The sequence below is a fragment of the Desmodus rotundus genome, chromosome 7, assembly GCF_022682495.2.
Source record: "Desmodus rotundus isolate HL8 chromosome 7, HLdesRot8A.1, whole genome shotgun sequence".
In the NCBI taxonomy this organism is placed as follows: domain Eukaryota; kingdom Metazoa; phylum Chordata; class Mammalia; order Chiroptera; family Phyllostomidae; genus Desmodus; species Desmodus rotundus.
Genome location: NC_071393.1, coordinates 46771572 through 46794545, shown reverse-complemented (window position 1 = coordinate 46794545; position 22974 = coordinate 46771572). Strand labels below are relative to the sequence as shown.

At 36.0% G+C, this 22974-nt stretch overlaps 1 protein-coding gene across 4 annotated transcripts in view; it reads left to right on the top strand.

The window, feature by feature from the left end:
- The window catches only part of LRFN5 (leucine rich repeat and fibronectin type III domain containing 5), a 268158-nt gene that overhangs the window by 120362 nt on the left and 124822 nt on the right, over positions 1 to 22974 (top strand). For all 4 annotated transcript variants that reach the window (XM_071221930.1, XM_024551376.3, XM_045187882.3 and 1 more), the window contains exon 2: positions 10162 to 10337. The gene's annotated coding sequence lies outside the window, so the exon portion shown is untranslated. The remainder of the gene's footprint in view (positions 1 to 10161; positions 10338 to 22974) is intronic.

The window sequence follows — 22974 nt, the reverse complement described above, 5'->3', positions numbered from 1 at the left end:
TACCACTTTACGATCTGAACTTATAGGGAATTCTTCCTGTTCAGTCTTCATGTTTTCCTTGACTTTTTTCCCAAAAACCTCTTTGTCATCAAAATCATTTCTAATTGCATCATATGGATTTTACTTTTAGAACATCTCCTTTAGAAGCTTCTTTTCTTTTAGAAACCTTTTACTAAACAGGTAACTTCTCTGAGTTTTTTAGTATATGATTTTCCTTGATTTGCTGTTTAAAATATTGAACTTGTTATTTCTTGAGTGTCTGTGAGATGTAGCTGAGTGTGCTTCATACTGCAGGGCATAGTTACCCACAGGATGTTGTCGGTCCTCACAGCTCTTAGAGGCCGATACGAGAGCTAAGGCACATGATACCCCATTAGTAATACATTGCACATGTGATGCCTCTCAATCCGTTCTCTTAGATCTTCCCTGTGGTTGTGAGTGTGACTTTAAATATTACCTCTCTCACAAAAGAAGTAACCCTGTGCTTTTAGATTTCCTACACCTATATCGCCTATTGGCAGTGGTTCCGGTTCCCAATCTCCATGTGATCCTTGTTTGTCTAAAATTGCTCCAAAATATCCTTTTAACCCACTGTGAATACAACTAACAATTGCTCAACAGTTGCCCAGGGCCCACAGCCTAGTGTTTAACTCACTGACTAATAATATATAAGATCTAATGTTCTTAGAGTGGCCATTGTAAACCACGCTCTCTCCCTCCCTCTCTGAATGGATGGCTAGATGGCTTGATCTGTAGATATACTTATTTATACAACGTTCTCATATGTACTCATGTGGGTATGGACATTAGGAATGTCTGCTTATACATATCTGCATAAAGTAGATGTTGCTAATGTACTATGTGTGTATATATACATAAAATATAACTATTTCTAATATACTATATGTAGTATGCCTGTGTGAGTTCAATTGATGTACACCGTACACTTATTTGTTTGGACTTAATGCATTTCAAGTAAATTTAATTTTAATATAATATATTGAGCATTTTTATCAGAATTTAAAATAATGCATTAAAAACAAAGCAGCCACCACCACGTCCAAAACACAGAAGGATTCCTGTCCACACTACTGCGCATTTTTCTCCCACTCTTTTAATCCACCTCATTCTGCAAGCATCAGATAATACTCATTTTCTTTTAACATTTTGTGTAAAAAAAGGAGAATTGACAGTGAAGAGCAGGCGAAGATTCTGCTCCACCTCAGCACGGCAGGGCTCATAGCAATTCATAATTTACCCCCCCGTGTTTTTGGTCAGAAACCTAATTCCTGTCCTTCATGTTAATGCCACCGATGCCCAAACTGAGCAGCAAGTCAGTCTTTTTCATTGACTGATGCATTTAGGCTTTTTCCTAGTTTTTCTGTGAGGCACACTATAGTTCAGCTATAGTTTGATAATAACCAAATAACTCATTGGAAATGTAAAATTTGATGTTCTGAACATTCCTTTTCTATTAATGAATGTTGAGATGGTAGCCCTGGAACTGTTGACCCTCAAGAGTCGCCTTAAGGCACACGATGTTCCATTCCGTAGATTCGCTGCAGTTGTGAGAAATAATGCAGACATCCCCCTTTACTCCACACCTGGTTTCTTCCGGTGGTAACTTCCAGCATACCTGTAGCACAGCATCGCACGTCACAATCAGGAACCTGACACTGATACGATCCACCGACATTATTTGGATTTTACCAGTTTTACGTATATTTGTGTGTGTTACTATTTAGTTTTCTAAATTCGATCACATATGTAGGCATATAGGAAAGTCAAATACAGGACAGTTCTCTCAGCATGACACCTCCTGCTACACCTTTGTGCCTGCAACAACCTCATTACTCCAGCCATTATATATAACTTTAAAAGAAGACATGTACTCATGTATTACTTGCATAATGAATATTAATAAACAAGTGATACACACACTTTCTCATATGCATATTAAAAATTTGATCTGGCCTATATAAATTTATGCATGAATCAGAACTCTGAAAGTATGTAATATACCTGTATTAAAATTGTATTTAATAGGTTTAAGATGTGCTTATGTTTAGAGAACGTACAGCCGAATGGTTTCTATAGGAAAGCATTTCTAATTTCACCTGCAAGAGGTGAAGTTGTGGAGGAAAGGAAGGAAGAGAGGGGACAGGAGAGAGAAGACAAGAGGCAGAGAAAAGGGAGGGAGAAAGGGACAAAATGGGGGAACAGGAAAGAAAGAGCCAGGGAGGAAGGAAAGAAATGCTGTATGTGGATACATGTGGTTAAAATGAACATGCATTAGTAAGAATTTGTTGGTACTGTCTTTTAAATGAAAAAGGTTATTACTGAGTTGGCACACTGACGTGCAGATTTGAGTGACCATAGTAACCGTCTCAACTCTTTCCACACCGCTGAGATTAACAGGGATGCTGCACTGAACTTTTTCCCTGCATTCAAAGGAGCAGAGCAGGACTGACGGACTGTCAGAGCAGACCAAGAGCTAGAACGGCGAGAAAGTAAAGGGACAATTCTCTCACTTCACCAGGGGATGGAAATCTGGAAGGACCCAGCAAGGTCCAAAGTGAGCAAGCAAGCCCGGGATGGAAAGATGTGCAGGAGCGTAGAAATCTGCTGCGCTGGGTCCTTTAGCAGCAAACCCGCAGATCAACTAGAGTGGATGGTGCAGCTTCACGGGGCTCCTGTGGTGAAGGAGCCTACGGCATTCACCCTCGGCGAGGGTGCTCATCCAGTTGTGGTCGTGCAGCCAGATCCTAGGCAGAGGACAGAGGACGGTGGCTTCCATGTGACTGGGCAAGTGTGTGAGGTACCTGTGGTGACCTGAGAGTGGGTATTGGACAATGTTGCCCTCTGCCAGTGCCAGGAGCTGGACACTCACCTGACAACCCAGCTTCCCTGGAGCTGTCTACGTTTCCTGCCAACCATACATATAGTGTGTATAGACCCTTCTCCATAGCACCCCACAAATGAGCTTAAGAAATGGCCTTTTTTCCAGGCCTGGGAGCTCTTTTTTAGTCCTTCCACAGTCCTGGTTACTAAATATTTTATGTACATCACCCAGAAAAAGAACTTCTGGCTGTGAAAGGGTCCCTCGAAGACTTGCTGCTTCAGGACTCCCTTTGAAACCTGCCCTGAGTACTAAATTGTGGTAATTTTTCAACTGAAAAGAATTTTAAGTGCCACCAATTGAGCAAAACGCAGATTCATTATTTATCAGCCCTACTGTTTGGACTGGGTTGTCAGCTTAGGGCTGGGGACACAGAGTAGCTGGGCCCGGGATAATAGATGGTTTTTCTGAGTTTGTTTCTGTAAAACTCGGCCTGTGTTCACATAGGCCAAGAGTCAGCCCTTATAGGGGAGGCGAATATTCAGGGATTTATGATGTGACTTAAAGTCACAACAGTCCGTGGGCAGCTCTCCAGTTTTGGAATGGAGCATTGGGAAGGGAAATCAGAGGAAGGTAACTGGTGTAAATGTGAAACCTGAGGGTTCATTAGAGAGGGGGGTCATGCTGAGCTCTTGTCCAAAAGTGTGGGCAAGAACTGGTGTCCAACGAAGAGTCTTCTTTTTCCCTGTTGGTTATAAATAAAATGTTTACTGTTGTAGCTCTCATACGTAACCCCTTCCTGTTGACATATAAGATCACTAACATGAATATTTCATGTCTGTAAAATGATGGATCCCACCAGGAAGGAAGCTTTCTTTGAGGTCACTCTTTTCCTTTTGCTCCCTATTGCTGAAAGGTGCCGCTTCATAAATAATTTTGTTTGCCAAAGGAAGAGAAAGTGTTTTCATGACCTCATTATCTGGGACTGTTTATAGCGGCTGGGGGGACTAGGTCTTCCTGAGCCCCCAGCGTGGAGAGGAGTGCAGACTTGGTTGTGCCAGACGTGTTGTGTAAATGGTGTGCTGTTCACCTGCAAATAAACTTTGTAGCAAACGCTTCCCCCCAAAAAAAGTGCCAAACTTGTCTTTTGAAAGAAAAACACGTTGCCTGAACTTTGAAAGTCAAAGGAATTTCAAGAAAATTTTAGCAGAGTAAACTTATCTAGTGAATGATTTATGTATTGAATCATTGCTATTTCTATTATTTTGATTGTCATTTAACAAAATATTAGTTATGCAAAGAAAATACTTATTAGCTCCAAATTTCTTCAGTTAGGCCTTACTTTACATTTATTTAATTTATTTTTTTGTATTAGAATTTTGCAACCACAACTTAGTAAATAGGATTTTTTGTAATTAGAGTCAAATTATGATAATACATTTTGTTTCTTCACCAAATCAGTTACTAATTTAGTCTCTCTTTTGTTATAATGACAACTCCATTATGTGGAATACTACTCAGCTGTAAAAAAGGAAGAAAATTTTACTCTTTGTGACAGTATGGATGAACCTGGAGAGCATTATGCTAAGTGAAATAAGCCAATTAAAGAAAAATAAATACCATTGATCTCACTCATATGTGAAATCTAATGAACAAACTGAACTAACAAGCAAAATAGAGACAGACTCTCAGATGGAGAGCAGATGACAGCTCTGGAGGGAGGTTGCAGGGGTGGAGGGGTCGAGCAAAGAGCAAAAGGGCTCATGGACATGACCACAGAGTGGTGATTGTGGGAGGTGGCGAGTGGGTGGAGCTGAAAGAGGGTATAATGGAGATAAATGGTATTGGAAAAAAATACAATAATTTTTTTTAAAAAGAGACCTGAACTAATTCTAAAAGAAAAGTTACCCTATTTCTTGGACCATAAGACGCACCCTGGTTTCAGAGGAGGAAAATAGGAAAAAAAATTTTGAAGCAAAAAATGTGCTAAAATATTTAATAACATAAATAACATAATATTTCACCAATGTAAATGTAAGTTACATTTGCACTATAAGACGCACCCCCATTTTCTGCCCAAATTTGGGGGGGGGTGCATCTTATAGTCTGAAAAATATGGTAAGCAGAACATACATTATTGTCACATAATAAATTATGTTGTTTCTTAATATAAAATAAAAGTACATTTATTTGCATAAAGTGAAAAATCCATTATTTTAAATCATCGTTATAAAATTTAGTGGATGCATTAGTTCCTTAAGAGACATTAAAATAAAGAACAAACTGACAGGAACCACAGGGGGAAGGGAGAAGGGTAATGGGGGATAGTAGGGGAAGGGCCATCAAGGAACATGTATAAAGGACACATGGACAAAGCCAAATCAGGTAGGAGGGGTGGCAGGGTGTGGTGGGGTGAAAATGGAGATTACTGTACTTGAACAACAACGACAACAAAAAAAGCAAACATTTTAGTCCTGGCTGGTGTGGATCATGGATTGAGTGCTGGCCTGTGAACCAATGGGTCACTGGTTCAATTCCCAGTCAGGGCACATGCCTGGGTTGCAGGCCAGGTCCCCAGTAGGGGGCACACAAGAGGCAACCACACATTGATGTTTCTCTCCTCCAATTCCTCCCTTCCCCTGTATCAATAAATAAATAAATAGATAGATGATAGATAGATAGATAGATAGATAGATAGATAGATAGATAAAATAGTTCAGCCCTGGCCAGGTGGCTCAGTTGATTGGAGCATTGTCCAGTACACGAAAAGATTGCGGGTTCCATCCTGGTCAGGGAGCATATCTAGGTTGGATGTCTAATTCCCAGTCTCTCTCTCTCTGTTTTCCCCTCTTATTCCTCTCTGTAAAACAAATGAAAATGACCTTGGGTGAGATTTTAAAAAATAAAATATTCAAAGTCAACATTACCTACACCTATGTTCTGCCCCTCTCCAAAAAGCCCTTCACCTTGGGTTGTACCTTATTGAATATATCCATCACTTAAAGTTATTTTCTTGAGGTGTTAATGGGAAATTGCAAATACAGTTATAACAATTTTTAGGTCACCAAGATTTATGTTTTGTTTAAGTGCTGAACTCTTGCTATTAGAGGAAAGGATGATTAGTTGGTCTCAATTTACAATGTGACATTTATATTAAGCAATAAATGACCTACTGGTGCATTAATTTATCTATCATATGATCCTGGAATTATATAATAATTTATAAATCTTTTCCTTTAGCTGAGTATGTAATTCTACACTTGTATTCAATAACACAGCTTCATTTCCATATTCAATCACATGAATCCCTCTGAATATTTGTGCACCTGAAAAACTCATTAAAGTGAAATAATTGTCAATTTTATTCTATACTCCTTGTCCAAATTTTTAAATTCTTCTTAATAAAATAACATTTCTTATATTATACCTTCATTTTTCAAGTGGCCCACTAAAGATGATGGCCATATTATACCAAACGTTGTATTATTCTATGATCATTAAATAAGTGAATGAATTGCTGCGAAACCAGATGATTCGTTCACTCAGATCGCTCAAAACAGTTGGCTTTTTGCATCACGTAGAGCAACACCTGGATGACCAAATGTTTAATTTCTAATCATTTCATGCGAGGTAAATATAAAGACCAATGTAGAACACCTCTCTCATATGATTCATTGTGTGCCGGTAGAGATAAGATGGAGAGAGTTCAATAATAATGCCGCTTGGTGGATTCATAATTGTTCGGACTCTGTGAATCTTTAAATTTAAGGAAATACTTAAAATTATGTGACTGTTATCTTCAAATATTTCAAGGGTTTCCTTAGCATTCAGTGGGTTAAAACTCAGGGCAACCTTGAAAAATCATCTTGAGGGAAACATAATGATTACATGCCTACAATGAATAAAACACCATGATTGGTACTTGCAGATATTATGCCTTGAAATAATTACAGATTTTGTAATATTGTTTCTTTTTTATTAAAAAAATGAATGATATGGTCATTGCTATGATTCTACCAAGGTTTATAAGACTTTAAAGTCCTGCCTTTGCTGATAGTGAAATTGGAATCAAAGTACAGATGGTCCCTGACTTAGGATATTAGACTTACAATTTTTCAATTTTATGATGGTATGAAAATGATACCATTCAGTAGAAAATATACTTCGAATTTTGAATTTTGACCTTTTCCTGTGCCGGTGGTGTGTGTGGTGTGATGCTCTCTCGTGGCGCTGGGCACAGGGGCACAGGCAGCGAGCCACAGCTCCCAGTCAGCCTGGCAACCACGAGGGTGAACGATCAATACTCTCCAGTGGTTTCCTCGGTTAGGTGATCTTGCCCAGCTCTTGGCTAAAGGAAGTGTTCTGAGCATATTGAAGGTAGGCTAGGCTAAACTGATGTTCGGGAGGTTGGGTGTATTAAATGGATTTTCAACTGAAATAATGTGATTTTTGGGACATGCCCCCATTGCAAGTGGAGGAGCATCTGTAAGTGTTCAGACAACTGATGAGCCCTTAGCAAGGACATAGAGGGGAAGAAAGTACTATTAGGAGCTACATGGGGCCATGATTCTCGATTTTATAAAGGATCTTCTGTAATAACTTCCAGGGTTTTGCCCATGTTTCCTGAGTTCTTTCAGAGTTCAGTATTGGCTTTCAAGATAATCATTACAGAGAGAACCATATTTCTTTTTTTTAATTATTATTTTTTATTGTTGTTCAAGTACAGTTGTCTCCAGTTGTCTACAGTTGTCTTCCTGCAGAAAGAACCATATTTCTTGTGCATAAACAATTGTATATTTACATGAACAATAACTATTGCCAAATTTTCCAAGACTGCGGATGAAGGCCAACATATCAACAACTTGGAACTAAGGAACTGATCATAATTTCTTAAGAGATGTTTTATTTCTGCATACTATCAAGAAGAAAAAATCTTTAGAAGATCATATTGAAAACTTGCATTGTTACACTCCCAGTAAAAATGATTTCGGCATTGCACTAGTCAAAATATATGGACAAAAAAGCACCATATTTACTTTTGTTTACTGTAGAATCTTGTAACGGTTTTCTGAAATCTTACATCATGAGATATAAGAGCATTGATTTGCAGTGGGATAGCCCTAGGTGATAGGCCCAGCTTTGCCAACTACTATCTCTAGTTCCCTGCCAAAGGTTAGTTGAAGTATTTCCATCCCTGCCTCTTATACCAGCATAAAGGCAAGTGTGAGTTAGCTCACTTTATTCTTGGGAGAATTGATTTAGATAATACATGTTTTTGGTAGCTGGCACATAGTAAGTGCTTAATAAAAGATATTGTAATGAGAAGGAAAATGTTGCTATCATTGATAAATAATGTAACCATACATGAAAAAGAATTTTCTTAGAGAAATTAGAATTTAGATAGGATTATAACAGTTACTGTGCTCTTTAAGATAAACTGAATATACGTAAATACTATTGGTTATTAATCCTTTTTTGTTGTTAGGATCTATAAGAGGTATTTATATTTTGACATCATAATGCAATAATACAAAATATAATTACAAATTCAAGTTTGCTCTTGCTTTATACTACCTCTTTACTATAGAGATAGGAGCATAATAAGAGTTTCAAAAACAATGTGGCTTCTTGTTTTAAACAGTTTACTTCTAAGAATTTATTATATGTGTGTTTACTCATGTGTGCATAGATACACGCATGCTGATATCGGTTATACTATTTTAGAATAACGCGTCTCAACACTTTAATTTTCAGTTGGAACACATGAGTAGATATGTTGCATGCATGTGAGAGATATTTACTGATAGAATGGATGGGGTTAATGATAGAACGCAGAAATGGAATTAACTCTGTGATGTGTTAAATGAAAAGCATAGGACAAGCGGGATAATTATATAAGTATAAAACTCTGTATAGACGTACTCATATATGCATGAAATATTTCTGAGAGGATTTTCTGATATGTGAAATTGGCTTTTTCTGAAAAGAATGGGTCTTGCTTTGGAGAGAGATTTACCTTCAGATTTCTTGTATTTTTATCATGCATTTAAAAATGGGAAAATCAGTTTCAAATATGCATGGAAAGAAATTAAGGAAAATGCAAGCAACAGCTGACTCAGGGTGGTTAGTGCATGTAGGATTGATTTATGCGTGTGTGTAATATGAGTTATTCTATAATTTGATAATAAACATCTTTTATAGTATACATTTAAAAAGGGACATTGGTTGACATATTTTAGAAGGTAACTTGAAATAAACTATAACTTTCTCTTTTTTAACTTCATCATTAATCTATGCACTGATTTTTAGCATCTCTGAGTAATTTCAGTATAAACTTAGGCAATAGCTTAAATTTGTTTTAAAATTCAGACCTAATTATTAGGTATCTCAGGACATTACAATCACCCTCTTAAATTTTGACTCTGTAAGATCATTCACTAATCTTTATAAACCAAAACAGCAGGAACAATAAACTTAACCTGAGTTATCTTTGTATCATCTCATGTATTTTTTATTGTTACACTTTTGCTTCTGCAGATAAAATGTCATAGCCTAATTAAAATTGTTATGCTTTTATTCATTTCAAGAACACTTTTTATAAATTCAGCCTATTTCTGCATTAGGAAAGATAGTGGTTGAATAGCAATTGGTACTATTATAAAGATCTTAGGGGAAAAAAGTTACATATTGTGCCTCAAATAGCTAGGTCTCATATTACTTAGATTGACATGGAACCTTCAGAAACACGTAGAAATAAGCAGTCTTCTGACATAAAGTTAAATACAAATGGCATGCCTGTGTATTTCCTTCACAGACATATGTGTTGAAATAAATAGATTTTCTCTGTTGAAGAACATACAGGCAACACAACATAAGACTATCAGCCCCAGGAGGGCAGGGTTCAAGAGCTGCATTTCACTGTTGTATCTCTGGTACCACGTACCTGGTGCATGCACAGTAGGTGATGATTATTTGTTTGTTGACTTAGGCAGTTTTTTAACATTAGCTTGCAAGTTGAATGAATGGAAATCCTATAACTAACATTGAATTACATGTCTTTTGATTGTTTAAACTATCTTCAATTATGAGATAAGAAGACTCCTCCCCAAAATGAAAAACAGAATGCCGACGTATCTATTGGAATCAGAGCATGTCGCACATTCCACTGGCAAGCCTTACTATGCGCATCTATTTAAATCCTATTTAGTGGGATTCCTGATCTAGGTTGAGGATGATCACACAGTTAACAGCAACTATAGTTATCAAAGATACTTCCTGAGCATATTTTGATACACTTTTTTTTGTGCTTGTCTCCTTTGAAGAGTCCCTGTAACCATTCAGCCAGGTGTTGGGAAGACATGTAGTAGCTGAGCACCCTTACTTCTGACACCATCCTCAGACTGAGTTTTGGAGATGCTTTCACCCCGTCCATGTTCTGCAGCAGCCAGGCAGAGTGCTGACTCCTCCACAGCAGTGAGCACCTCTTCAGGCTCCAGAAGTAAGTCGATTGCCTTCAGTTTGACAATTGCCAATAGGTTGAAAAACACTAAACACCTTGCAAATTAATACACAACTTAAAATGAGCATTATTCATTGATTATTTTGTTTCTTTTTTGAGTCATCATTCTGAAGTACAAAACCTACAACTTTTTATGTTGGTGGCCTATATCTTTATGGAATTTTCTGACTTTTTAGGGTTGTTTCACAATGCATTGTCATAATTCATGTTTGCAGCCTTAAGGAATAGACAAGGGAGAGATTAAAATAATAATGTTTGCACATGAATAAACAAACAGATGCACAATGACCAAGAATTTTATCAAAGTAGCTCAACTAATGATTTGTGAAGATGAAATAAAACCCCTGGTCTTTTGATTCTTAAAAATCTAGTACTCTGTTTATGACTTTCATCTCCAGTGCTGTATGGACGTAAGGGGGGTTGAGCTAGAATAATGCTTTTCCTCATCGGTTGGATTATTGAATGGCATGTTCTCTGATGGGAGGAGAGTTTGTGGCTGCCTATAAATATGAATGCTGAAAAACTGAAGAAAAGGGAAATAACATACAGGAAAATGAATTGAAATCAGGAGACAAATTCCCAGCTACAAATTTATTTTGGGGGCTTTCCAAATGCGGGATAAATCAGATAAATGCATCAACTACATGGTTATTCATGTTCAGAGGATTTGAAAAGTCAAGACAATTTCTGTGAAAAAGTCCTTCCTTTTTTAGGCCATGCTTATGATTCTATGTTTTGTCATTTTTCTAGTTTACTTAGTTTAAATATGACATATTTCTTTTTATCCTTTCTTCTCCAAAACATTTAATATAGGCATCCCTTGCTGCTCTTAGAGATATATTTGTATCAAAATGTCAGCACAGAAAATGATTATGGGTCCATTTTTGCCAAGAGCACGGTTTCTTATAGCTGAGCTTGTCTTTTGGCAATTAGGTGCTTAGCGATGGGAATTTCCTAGAAGAGAAAGGGTGGAAGACACTTAATAACCTCAATGTATTTTGCAACATATTCAGCATGCCAGCAACAGAAATATCTATGTACTTTGGAGAGCATAGAGACTGTTGTTAAAAATTTGTTTCTGAATCACAGTGCTATGGACTACGTAAGATTTAAAACAGGCAGCCAGTGTGTCGTTACTAGTGTGCTCACAATAATGTAGGACTTCTCTGAACAGATAAACAAAAAGGATATTAGGGTATATTTAGGTTAATTTATTATAACTGTAACTGTAGCATAAAATGAGTCTAAGGATACAGAAGACAGATTAGAAGTCATTTTAGCGTAGGTTTCTTCTATGTATATTTTATTACCTTGTACTCCTTTGGAACATGATTTATTCATTTATCTTAAGAACTGCTTTTGTTGCTTAGGTCCTTGAGCTTTTTATTAAATAAAGACACTCGAGGAAGGTATTCTACATTTTCTATCTTTTACTTTTCTTAAAGAAACAGAGGACCCTGTCTAAGCCTGAGGTGATTTCTCACATTTTGAAGATAAAGACATGGATAGAGTTTGTTTCTTAAAGGCAGCCACACAAAAAACTCCAGAGATTTTATCTGCCCAAATAATTAAGTAGTTAATGAATTTTTGTTTTCCATAAATAAGGCTGACTTTTTCTAAATAAAACATCTGATTTTATGAGAGCTGTTAGCAAAGGAAATATATTTACTGATACAGATTCCCTAGTGTAAATCACAAAACTTAGTGAATTCAAACACATTTTCATTTACTAATGGTGATGAGGCCAAAAGATTTACTTAATTACCCTGGCAATAGAAGGCTAAACAGAAATAATTTATATATTGAAACTGTCTCTTCTGAGTTAATGCTTAATTCAATTTTTTAATTACCAGTCCATTAGTCCATAGAAGTAGAATCTCCTTTTCCCTTTCTATTTTTTCTTTGGAGTAACATTAGGTTGAAAGTCTTGCACAGAATTAATCACCCTGAAAAAAAAAAGAAAGTAAATACATTCCTAATTACGTTCCCCAAATTTCAAAAAGCTCATTGAAAATTCATACCACATCCATTAAATCCCTTTAAAAATAAATGGAATACTGGGGACCTTCTTAGAGGAAATAATGAATGGAGAAGTAGTACAATAATGAGGCAATGTTATATCCATTAGTTATTAGTGCAGAATGGTTGAGGAGGTGGTGATTGTTATGATGGTTATTTTTCTCACTGTGGCATTTCCAATTAGTCTTGGCCAGTAAAATTGTACTTTTGTCTGTTTCTGCTGCTGTTTCTTGTTTATCTAAATCACTGATGAATTTAAACAATAAATAATAATGTCTGAACAGTAGATATGTATGCCTGTGATATGCATATATCTAAAGATAACTTACTATGTACATAATAGCGATGATAATCACTATGCAACTAATATCTTTTATATGTAAGGTATGCTTAATGCCATTTAATACAAAAAATTAAAAATACTTATATTTTTCTGCAACAAATTCCCTGATGTTTGAGTTATTAATTATCAACTCTGATAATATTAGTTGATAGTGATTTAATCGCTTATCATAATAATGCCAAACATAATATTTGACACTTTCTAGTACTTTTTAATAAACATTAGTTTTTTATTCTTATACTACCTCACCCAGATAGATTTTTTTATGCTTCATATCTTTAGGTATGTATTTACGTACTTGAACTCATACCAGACACTTGAGCCAACAAAACCACAGTTAAAAATTAGGGTTATCATAATATGCAACCAGGAATACTAAGGTGGCTATATGAATTTGGTTTAATAACCCTAATCTTGAAAAGAAATACAAAAAGGAAACATTTATTCTATGCAGTGCTCATTCTGAAAAGAAGAAAGAGTTAAAAATTCTCAAAGAAAGCAAACTCGATGCCTCTCAGGAATGTGTGTATTCATTGCCGGTCACATCAATTTGATACATCTAATTACCTGAGGGCCTTAAATTTAATGTGTTGCAAACTAAGCAGGTGGTTCTCTCTCCAAATATACTCTCCTGTTATTTTTGAGCTGACTTCACAATAAACCAGGAAAAAAAAAAGAAAAAGAAAAGAAAAACAGAAATCATCCCATCGCCTTTCTCCTTCCTTCCACAAATTCTGTCACCTAATCTGGTCATATTTACTTACAAAAAATCTTCTGGAATTCATCCACTTCTGCCCATTGGGTACCATTGGTACCCTGGTACTAAAGAACATAATCTCTCCCCTAGCTCCTTCCTAAATTATTACTTATATCCACAGAGGCATCTATTCTGTCTATTCTCCGTAGGCAGCCAAGGAGAGCTTTACAAAATACAAAATTGAGATGTTATGCCTCTCTAAAGAGAAATATAGACAGCGTTTCTTATAGCACTTCCCTGAGTGCCCCCACCTCAGCCCACAAGATGTTCTCTTCCCTGTCCTCAATCCAGGCCCAGGGGCCCTTAGGTTCTTCCCTGGTGTAGGACATCCCACCTAGGTCTTTCCACGAGGTTGTTTCTCCCTGCGGGGATCACCTCTCACCACCCCCAACTTCTCTTTGCCTTGTGTCTCAAAGGGATAGCCACCTCCTGAAGGAAACTTTTCTTGCTCTGCCTGACCAGATTATCTTCTCTTCCATAGTCTCATAGCACCATAGAACTGTAAGTTGTTGCAGTTTTATGCCTCTGCATGCAGTGATCTGATAATGTTGACTTTCCTTGCAGATTGTAAGCACTATAACCGTTTTGTTCATCATTGAAACCCCTCTTGTATACTGTTGGCTCGATGAACACAGGCATAGAATCTCCTTCCCTCCCTCTCTCTCTCTCTCTCAATCTGTGTGTGTGTGTGTGTTTTAAGAGACAGAAAATTTATGAGATCTGAAAAAAATAGGAGCATCAGGGAGAGAAAATGATAACAAACAGAAAATGTTGGCACTGGAAAAATCACTGTTTAAGTTTTGTTTTTCAGCCATTTCTCCCCCTTTTCTTTAGGGACTGACTGGGGTAGTTTTCCTTACGAGTGTCATGACTTTGTTAGGAAGTTCCTGAAACTGTGGTTCTACTAAAAAGGGCCAGACCTCGCTATTTCTAGAACGAAGAGCAAGTAGTGGCATGAAATTATTTTACTTCTGTATTGATAATGGGAAGTGTTCAATAAGAATGTTCAAATGTTTAAATATGGCTGTCCAACCCAAGGCACCGATGTGTAAAAAAGAGGAAGCTTTTCTCTATCATGTGAAATATGTGCATTCTTTTGACTTTATCTTAGAAAAGGAAGGTTCCAAGGATATTCACTGGAATGAGATTTTTCATCATTGACTATGAGATGTTTTCATTTTTGTGTTTGCATTTTCCTGTTGTCAGAGTTTGAACCTGTCTGCTACTGGCACATCATTCACGGTGGGTGTGGATTCAGTGCCCTAACCCTGCTATTCTTTCCTCTCCTTCATCATGGCACCATTTTGGGGGGAACATGTTTTCAGATAAGTGATGGATCAAGACCCCGTCCTTGCTGTTTTGAAGCAGATACAAATGAATCCAACCGGAATGTTTGTCCAAAGAAATAATTATATATCAGTAAGATAGGCGAGAGTAGTACAGCTCAGAAAGAGCTACCATGAGAAGAATAATGATAAAAAGCTGAAAATTGTCATGGGAGTTCAGTGGAAAAAGAGGTTACTTCCATCTGAAATTATGCAAATATGCTTCCTGATAGAAATATAATTTTCTGGACACAGAGACAGGTTTCTGGATGCAGAGACAGGTTTCAACATTGGGCTGTTGTTGTTAATGTGCTGATGTCTTGTCTCATTTGGGTAAAAATTCCAGAAGGTGGAGAGATAATGCACAGTTCTCCCAAAAGCCCTTAAGTACTGACACCAAAACTAAAAATGACTTAGCTGGCAGTACTTGTAGAAAGGCCTCCACGCTCTCTGCCTACTGTTAGTGGGTTGCAAATACTGCAATTCTTACCGTGAAGTGCCCTGGGAAGAAGTCTGAATAAATGCTTTTCCTTAGGAGATAATGATTACATTCAGGCCCAGGAGAGATTGATGTCATGGGGAGAGCACTCCTGGCAACTGACATCAGACGCATGGCAACAATCTTAATTGCAAAGCATTGGCTACGAGATGCATTGGGGGAAAAAGCCTTCTTGTACAGATCCAGTCTCAGTTATTATCCCAGTGATTGTGATGAGCGACCCGTTCCACTGACTGAGCAGTTAACCCTCCTTATACCACTGTGAGTGTCCCTAAGGCTATTGTAACATATGTCGGATTTAGAATTCTCTGGGTAAACTGAAGCATCTCTCATCAGTATGAAACCAAACGTGGGAGGTTTTGCAGCAAGGAAAACCTTGGCAATCCAAAGGCTTCTCAAAGAAAACCCATGACTTGCCATGTGAGGAAACTAACATACTGGAAGAATCCATGTGCATTGATCCTACACACTAGCTTAGTATCACCAATGACATAATTTGAAGGGGAGAGACACAATAAAATTTGTGGTTATCACTACATGGAAAGGTGTGTGAACAAATCAGGTGCTTTGTAGGTATATGCTTACTAGCTGAAAACAATATAAGAAACCCTAGAGATGTGATTTGGAAAAGCGCTTAGATGATACACTTAACTTAGAAAATAGAATTTTGGTACAGAAGTATTTAGTGGCTAGAAGGCTGGAGAATTTTAATGGTGTTGAAGATATTTTCTCATTGAGAAGGGCTAAACACAAAGCACACCGTTGGGCATACTGACAAACAGGAGTTGAGTGAGGAGTTGGTCTCCAATGGTAACCTCTTTGTCATGCTTGATTGCATAGGTGAAGCTGGATGATAACTGTGACCTTGCAGGATGGTAGCTTGATCTCATTTGTCTAATTAACCTTATCTTTGACATAAAACACATTCTCCTTCCATTTATACAATAAACCATTGGGCAGATAAGATTTGTCCACTGAGGGGAAAGCTTTGTTTGTGAAACAACTTTGTTTTTTAAATGGCTTTTCTTGGTGTCAGGCAGTTCTAAACCCATAATAAGACCTTGGCTTTGTTTTGATCACTTGCATGCAAATATGGATTACCATGCTAAATCCTAGCGCCTTAACATACTTTTTAATATCTGGAAAACAAATAACCTTTTAAAACCTGCTTACTTATTTATATCTTGCAGAGAGAGTTCCATTACAGGCAAATGAGCACCTCTTAGACTATTTCAGTGCCCACTACAGTAATGATTCCAACAGAGACATAATCCACAATTGAAAGCCTGCATTTATTATTTATAAAGAAACGGGAAGGTAGAGTAAGCTTTTTTATAACAAGAATTCTTTACTTAAAGGGGAGAACTGAAAAGGAAATACTGACAAAAAATATATGTATTTTTAATATAATATCATCATTTTATCCAGGTTATTTCATGAAGCATTTTGCAATATATCTTATATGCATGTTGAAATAAAACTATAGAATCTTAGAATTTTAGGTCAGTATAATTAAAGAATGACTCAATGTATAAATAACAGTTATAGAGATTGTAAGAGTGGAGCTGTGGCGTTCGCGGATTTCAGTGACGTAGTTATATGTGAGCACTCTAGCCTGGAAAATAGTATCCAGGAATGAGTCCCATAATGCTGAATCCAGAAGATACGCAACATCTGAATTTCTTTTTATGTTTGTTTTCTATTCGTCATAACATACCAATAACTCTCATTAAGGGTATGGAAAGATTTTTAAATTTTTTCAACAATTCTTTACTATATTTTGGAGACAGTACCACAGAAATCAGTATCACTGTTTTCTAAGTATTTTGAGACAAAATCCATTGATATGACCCCATATGCAGTTGTACAAGGGTATCCATGTAAAGGTATCTATTACATCCCATTATGAAAAGTCATATAAATAAGGAAGATACTGAAAAAAATTCAAGAACTTGGCAATTATCAAGTCTAAGTAGAGCTCATCCTTATCCAATCTTGGCAATTTCCTTATAATTTATTTTTACCACATGGTTCCCGTGAAAACAAGTAAGTATTTTGTTCTCATATATTTTAGACCTCCAAAATTATCAAGTTCGTCCTCTAGACATAGAGTAGGTGTTATACCAAATATATTTTTCATGCTTTTATTTCTCAGAATACTTTTGGAGTCACTTTTGGAATAATTACAGGCAGTAATAAAATAGTGACTTCAGTTATAAGATGGAGTTCTCTATGAGAAACTCTAATTTAGACTACTCCAAATAACGAAAATCATTGATTTACACATTTGCAATGTATTTTTATGCAAAATGCCCAGCTTAGAAACAACAAACAAATATGAGGGAATACTTTAAAAGTGCATATTATCAAATATGTTAGAAATAACAAGAATGGCATCTCCAAGGCACTGAACGTCCTTATGAGGAATGGTTAGTTACAGAGAGTTGTCTCTTCCTTATCTTTTCAGTATTAGTTAGGTACATTTTGACGTGCTGAAATTCCTTCCAAATTAGCAATCTACATTTAGGATATGTAGGGATTTTCACTTCACTAGAATGTAAATTAACCAACATTCTATAACCATTCTGAGTAATTATGAGTTCAGTACAAATTTAAAGCAAGAATATCAAAATGTTTGATTAAAATTATACAAAATTATTATCTTGTATCACAAACCCAAATGTCCTATTTTTATATCATCCAAAAAATTGTAACTTCTGAAGCTTATCAAAGGATCATGCAAGGAAAACATAGAACAGTATAAATATAATCTAAATAAATAGATATTTGTGTTCGTGGAGAGGAGGGCTCAGTGTTGTCAAGATGTCACTTTTGCCTGCCTATCTATAGATTCAGTGATTCCCAATCCAATTTCAGCATGTTATCTTTTGGATATCAACAAGTTGATTCTACAGATTTCGTGGAAAGGCAAAAGACCGAGCATAGCCAATAGTGAAGCAGAACAAAGTTTGTGGACTATCGCTCTTTGACTTCACTGTAGAGCCACAGTGTTCAGGCTGGTGTGGCATTAAGAAAGAGTAGGCAAACCGATCAGTGGAACAGGGTAGAAATTCCAGAAACAGACTCTTGTAAATATAGGGAACTAATTGTTGACAGAGGAACAGTGACAATACAATGGAGCAAAGATAGTGTGTTCAATAAATGGTATTGGCACAACTGGGCATCCGCATACAAGAAGAAAGATCAAGATGCAGACTTTATACCCTTCACAAAATTAAATCACAGTGGAGTAGAAATCTAAATGTAAAATGCAAAACTATGAAACTCTTAGAAAATAATACAAAAGAAACCCTAGATGACTTTTGGTATGACGGTGCCTTTTTACATACGACACCTAAGTCATGGTCCATGATACAAGTAATCGGTGCTGGACATCATTGCAATTAAAAACTTTGTTTTAAAAAAACAATGTGAAGAGAATGAGAAGACGGTTGCATACCATGATCAAATATTTACAAAAGACCTACCTGATAAATGAGGATTACCCAAAATATACAAAGAAAAACATCAACAATGAAAACCAAGCAATATGTTTAAAAAATGGGCCAACTCCCAAAACCTTAAGACAATGCACCAAAGAAGAAACACAGATGGAAAATAAGCATAAGAAAATATGGTGCACTTCGTATGTCATCAGGGAAAGGTGAATTGAAACAATACTGCGACACCACATCTACCTATTAGAATGGACAGAATCTGGCAGATTGACCACGCCAAATTCTGGTGAGGATATGGAGCAAGAGGAACTCTCATGCCTTGGTGGTGGAAATGTAAAATGGTACAGACATTTGGGAAATTTGCCTGTTGCTGACAAAACTAAATATGCTTACAAAATTAAATACACTCTTTATGTATCAACCAGCAATCATGCTCCTTCGTATAACCCAAAGGAGTTAATATTTTATGTCTGTGTAAAACCTGCCCACAAGTATGTGTAGCAACTTTATAAATAATTGCTCAAACTTGGAAGAAAACAAAATGTTCTTCAGTAATTCAGTGGATAAGTAAACTGTGGTACATTCAAACAATAGAATATTATTCGGAACTAAAAAGAAATGAGCTATTAAGCCATGAAAAGATATGGGAGGACCTTGAATGCTCAGTACTAAAAGAAATAAACCAATCTGAAAAGGATGTATATGGTATGATTCCAACCGTATGATATTCTGGAAAAGGCAAAACTATGAAGACATTATGAAGGTCGTGGGTTGCCAGGAATTTGGGTGGGGATGGGGTGGTGATGACAGATGACTAGACAGAGAACAAAATGTTTTTAAGGAAGTGAACATATTCTGTTATATTATCGTTATCTAATTGAATGGGTTAGGAGCTCTGTTATAATAGTAAATGCAAATGGAGACCATGGGCATTCTTACATTTTTCTCTCCTTTCAAGGAACTTTTATAATGGTATGAACACTGAAAGTAGAGGCAGAAATTATCAAATTGAATATAAAAGCAAGGCTCAGTAATATTTCCCTTAAAAGACAACCACTTTAAATTTAAAAATGCAAGTAATAGCAAACAAGGTGAAAATATACATCATGTAAATACTCTTCAAAATAAAGACAGTCTGTGTTAATATTATCCAGAGTAGACTTGAGAGGCCCTGGCCAGTAGCTCAGTCAGTCGGAGCATTGTCCTGATACACCAAGGTTGCAGGTACGAACCCTGGGAAAGGCATATGCAAGAAACAAGCAATGAATGCATAAGTAAGTGGCACAAAAAATCGATTTTTTCTCTTTCTCTTCCTCCCCGTTCTCTTTCTAAAACCAATAAATTTAAAGAAAAAGTTTTAAAATAGATTTGAGAACAAACAATATAACAGAGATTGAAGGATATTTCATAATAATCAAGGTATAGGTTTCTTCCAGGTATGTGGAGACATTGAATGCACATTCAAATATTGAGAACTTTGCACGTGGAGGAAAATGAAGACAAAAAGAAAAGATTTTTAACAAAACAATATCTTTCAGAAGCCTACCTTCATAAAGGAAATACTGAAAGGGGGCCTTTAGAGAAAGAAAAGAAAGATGTGACAAAAAATACAGGGATAAAGGAAGATAAAAAGAACAGGATGAATACGAAGATAAAGTTCATTACTTTAAGTTGAAGGACTACTGTGTTTATAATAAAACATAGCCATGAAATCCAGGAATATTTTTAAAAATATCCTCACCAAAATGTTGGAAGATTGGCAGTATCAGATATCATAGCTTATTATAAAGCTACATAATTATGATAGTGTGGTACAAGATAGAGCCAAACAACGTGACAGAAAATACAGAGTGTCCCCAAACATTTGTCATTTCACTCTTACACTGTGCCATACCTGTTATAGGTTATGTCGAAGTGTTCATGATTTTTAAGAAAAATGGCAGAATAGAGCAATTGGGTAAAGAAAAATATTATTGCTGTGTAAAATAATTATTAACCTAAGAAAAAATTGAATCTAAATCCTACCTTACACCATACATAAATACCAATACACAATGGACCATAAATGTGACTTGTCAAAGGTAAAATAAGGAAGCTTCTAGGAAATAGCATAAGACAGTTTATTCATGATTTGGAGACCATAGAAGTTTTTCTACACAATGCAAAAATCATTAAATAAAATTAGGGAAAGACTGATAAATTATACTACATTATGAAATTTAAGAAGGCAAAGCTCAAAATGAGACATGATATTCGTCACTGTAATTGAAAAAGGACATATCCCGTTACATAAAGTGCTATAAATCAATGAAAAATGCTCGATTAAAAGCAAACAAACAAAACCCAACCAATCAACCATGGGAAAAGTTTTAAAAAGACAGTGCATTACAAAACATCTAAAAGGAAAGTAAACAGACAGAAAGCTGCTGGTCATTGTCAAAAAGCAAATTTAGCGTTCTCAAACACCAACTGGAACGGCTGCATTTTAAAAGATTGACAATGAAAGATAAATACTGTACGATTTCACTAATACGTGGAATCTAAAACCTTTGAACTGACAGAAACAGAGAGGAGAATGTTGGTTGCCAGGCGCTGAGGGTGGAGGGAATGGAAGGATGTTGGTCAGGGGCACAGACTTTCCGTCATCAGATGAATAAATTCCAGGAGGCTCATCTGCAGCATCGCGACTACAGTTAGCAATTCTGTATTGTATACTTAAACACTGCTATGGAACTAGAACTTTAGTGTTTTCATCATTAACATGAACAGTACAACGATCATTACGTGAGGTGAAGGATATGCTAATTAAGTTTTTTTGGTACACATTTCACAATATATATGTGCATCAAATCATATTGAACACCTTTAAATTTATACACTGTTATACATCAATTATGTATCAAAAGCTGGGTAATAAAAGAAAAAAAACACTGATAAACTTGCAGATAACAGATAAAGAACTTGGAAATTGTCACTACAGTACTTATATAAGAGATAAACAGAAGTATCAGGGCTTCTTGTATTACGTATAATGAATACATTGTATGTTCATGGTTGGATTTTAATTTCTCTGTTTTTCTCATGTCATTGGTTCATTTTATGCCTTTTCTTCCCACCTTTTAGAATAATTAAGTATTTTTATAATTTTATTTTCCTTATTGGATTATATAGTTGCAACCATATGCTTTTTAGAGTTTGCCGTGGTATTGAAAATATACATCTTTAACTTATCAGAGTTACCTTTAAACGGCATTGTGTCCGATCACATAGAGTACAAGAACCTTACAATGATTTATGTCCGTGTGTGGGAGCTCATCTTTGGGTCATTACTGTCATATCTTACTTATAGATACATTACAAACCCTTCAGCGAATGGTTGTTATTTTTTACTTTAAACTGTCAACTATATGTTAAACAGATAAACACTGTGAAAATACTTTTATTTTGCACACATTTGCCACTTATGTCCCTTCATACTATTTAGTATCATTTTCCTTTTATCTAAAGAAGTTTCTTTAATATTTATCAGTGTTAAGTACACAGTTAATGAATTTATCAGCTTTTGTTTGTTCCAAAATATTTAGTTATTCATTTTTAAGTTATTTTGTATACCTAAATTATACACATTTTTTTCTTTTAGCGCTTTTAAGATGTCTTTTTACTGCCATCATCTTTACATAGTTTCTGAACAAGTATATTCTTTTTGCCTATGTTTTACTGTCTATAATGTGTGTTTTTTAAATCTATGTTGGAGTTTTTTCTCTTTATCAGTGCTTTGCAGAAAATTGGCTCAATTATGTCTTGGTGTAGTTTTTTAGACTTATTTTACTTGGGGTTTGCTGTGCATTTTCCATCTGTCAGTTTGTGACTTTTTAAAGCACCTTTGGAAACATGTCAGTGAAAGTCGGATTTTCGTTATGGCTTAGATTCCAACTGCACATATGTCAGACTGCGTGATAGTTTCACAGCTCACTTATGCTCTCTGTATATACTTGTCATTTCTATTTTTCTTTATCTCATTTCTGGTTTCGGTTAGTATTTTTATGCCCTTTGAATATTTACCCCTTATCACATGTATTGGCAAATATGTTCTCCCATTCAGTGGGTTGTCTTTTTACTTTGTTGATGATTTCTTTTTCTGTGCAAATTTTTTTTTGATGTAGTCCAATTTGTTTAAATATTCTTTGTTTCCCTTGCCTGAGGAGATATATCAGA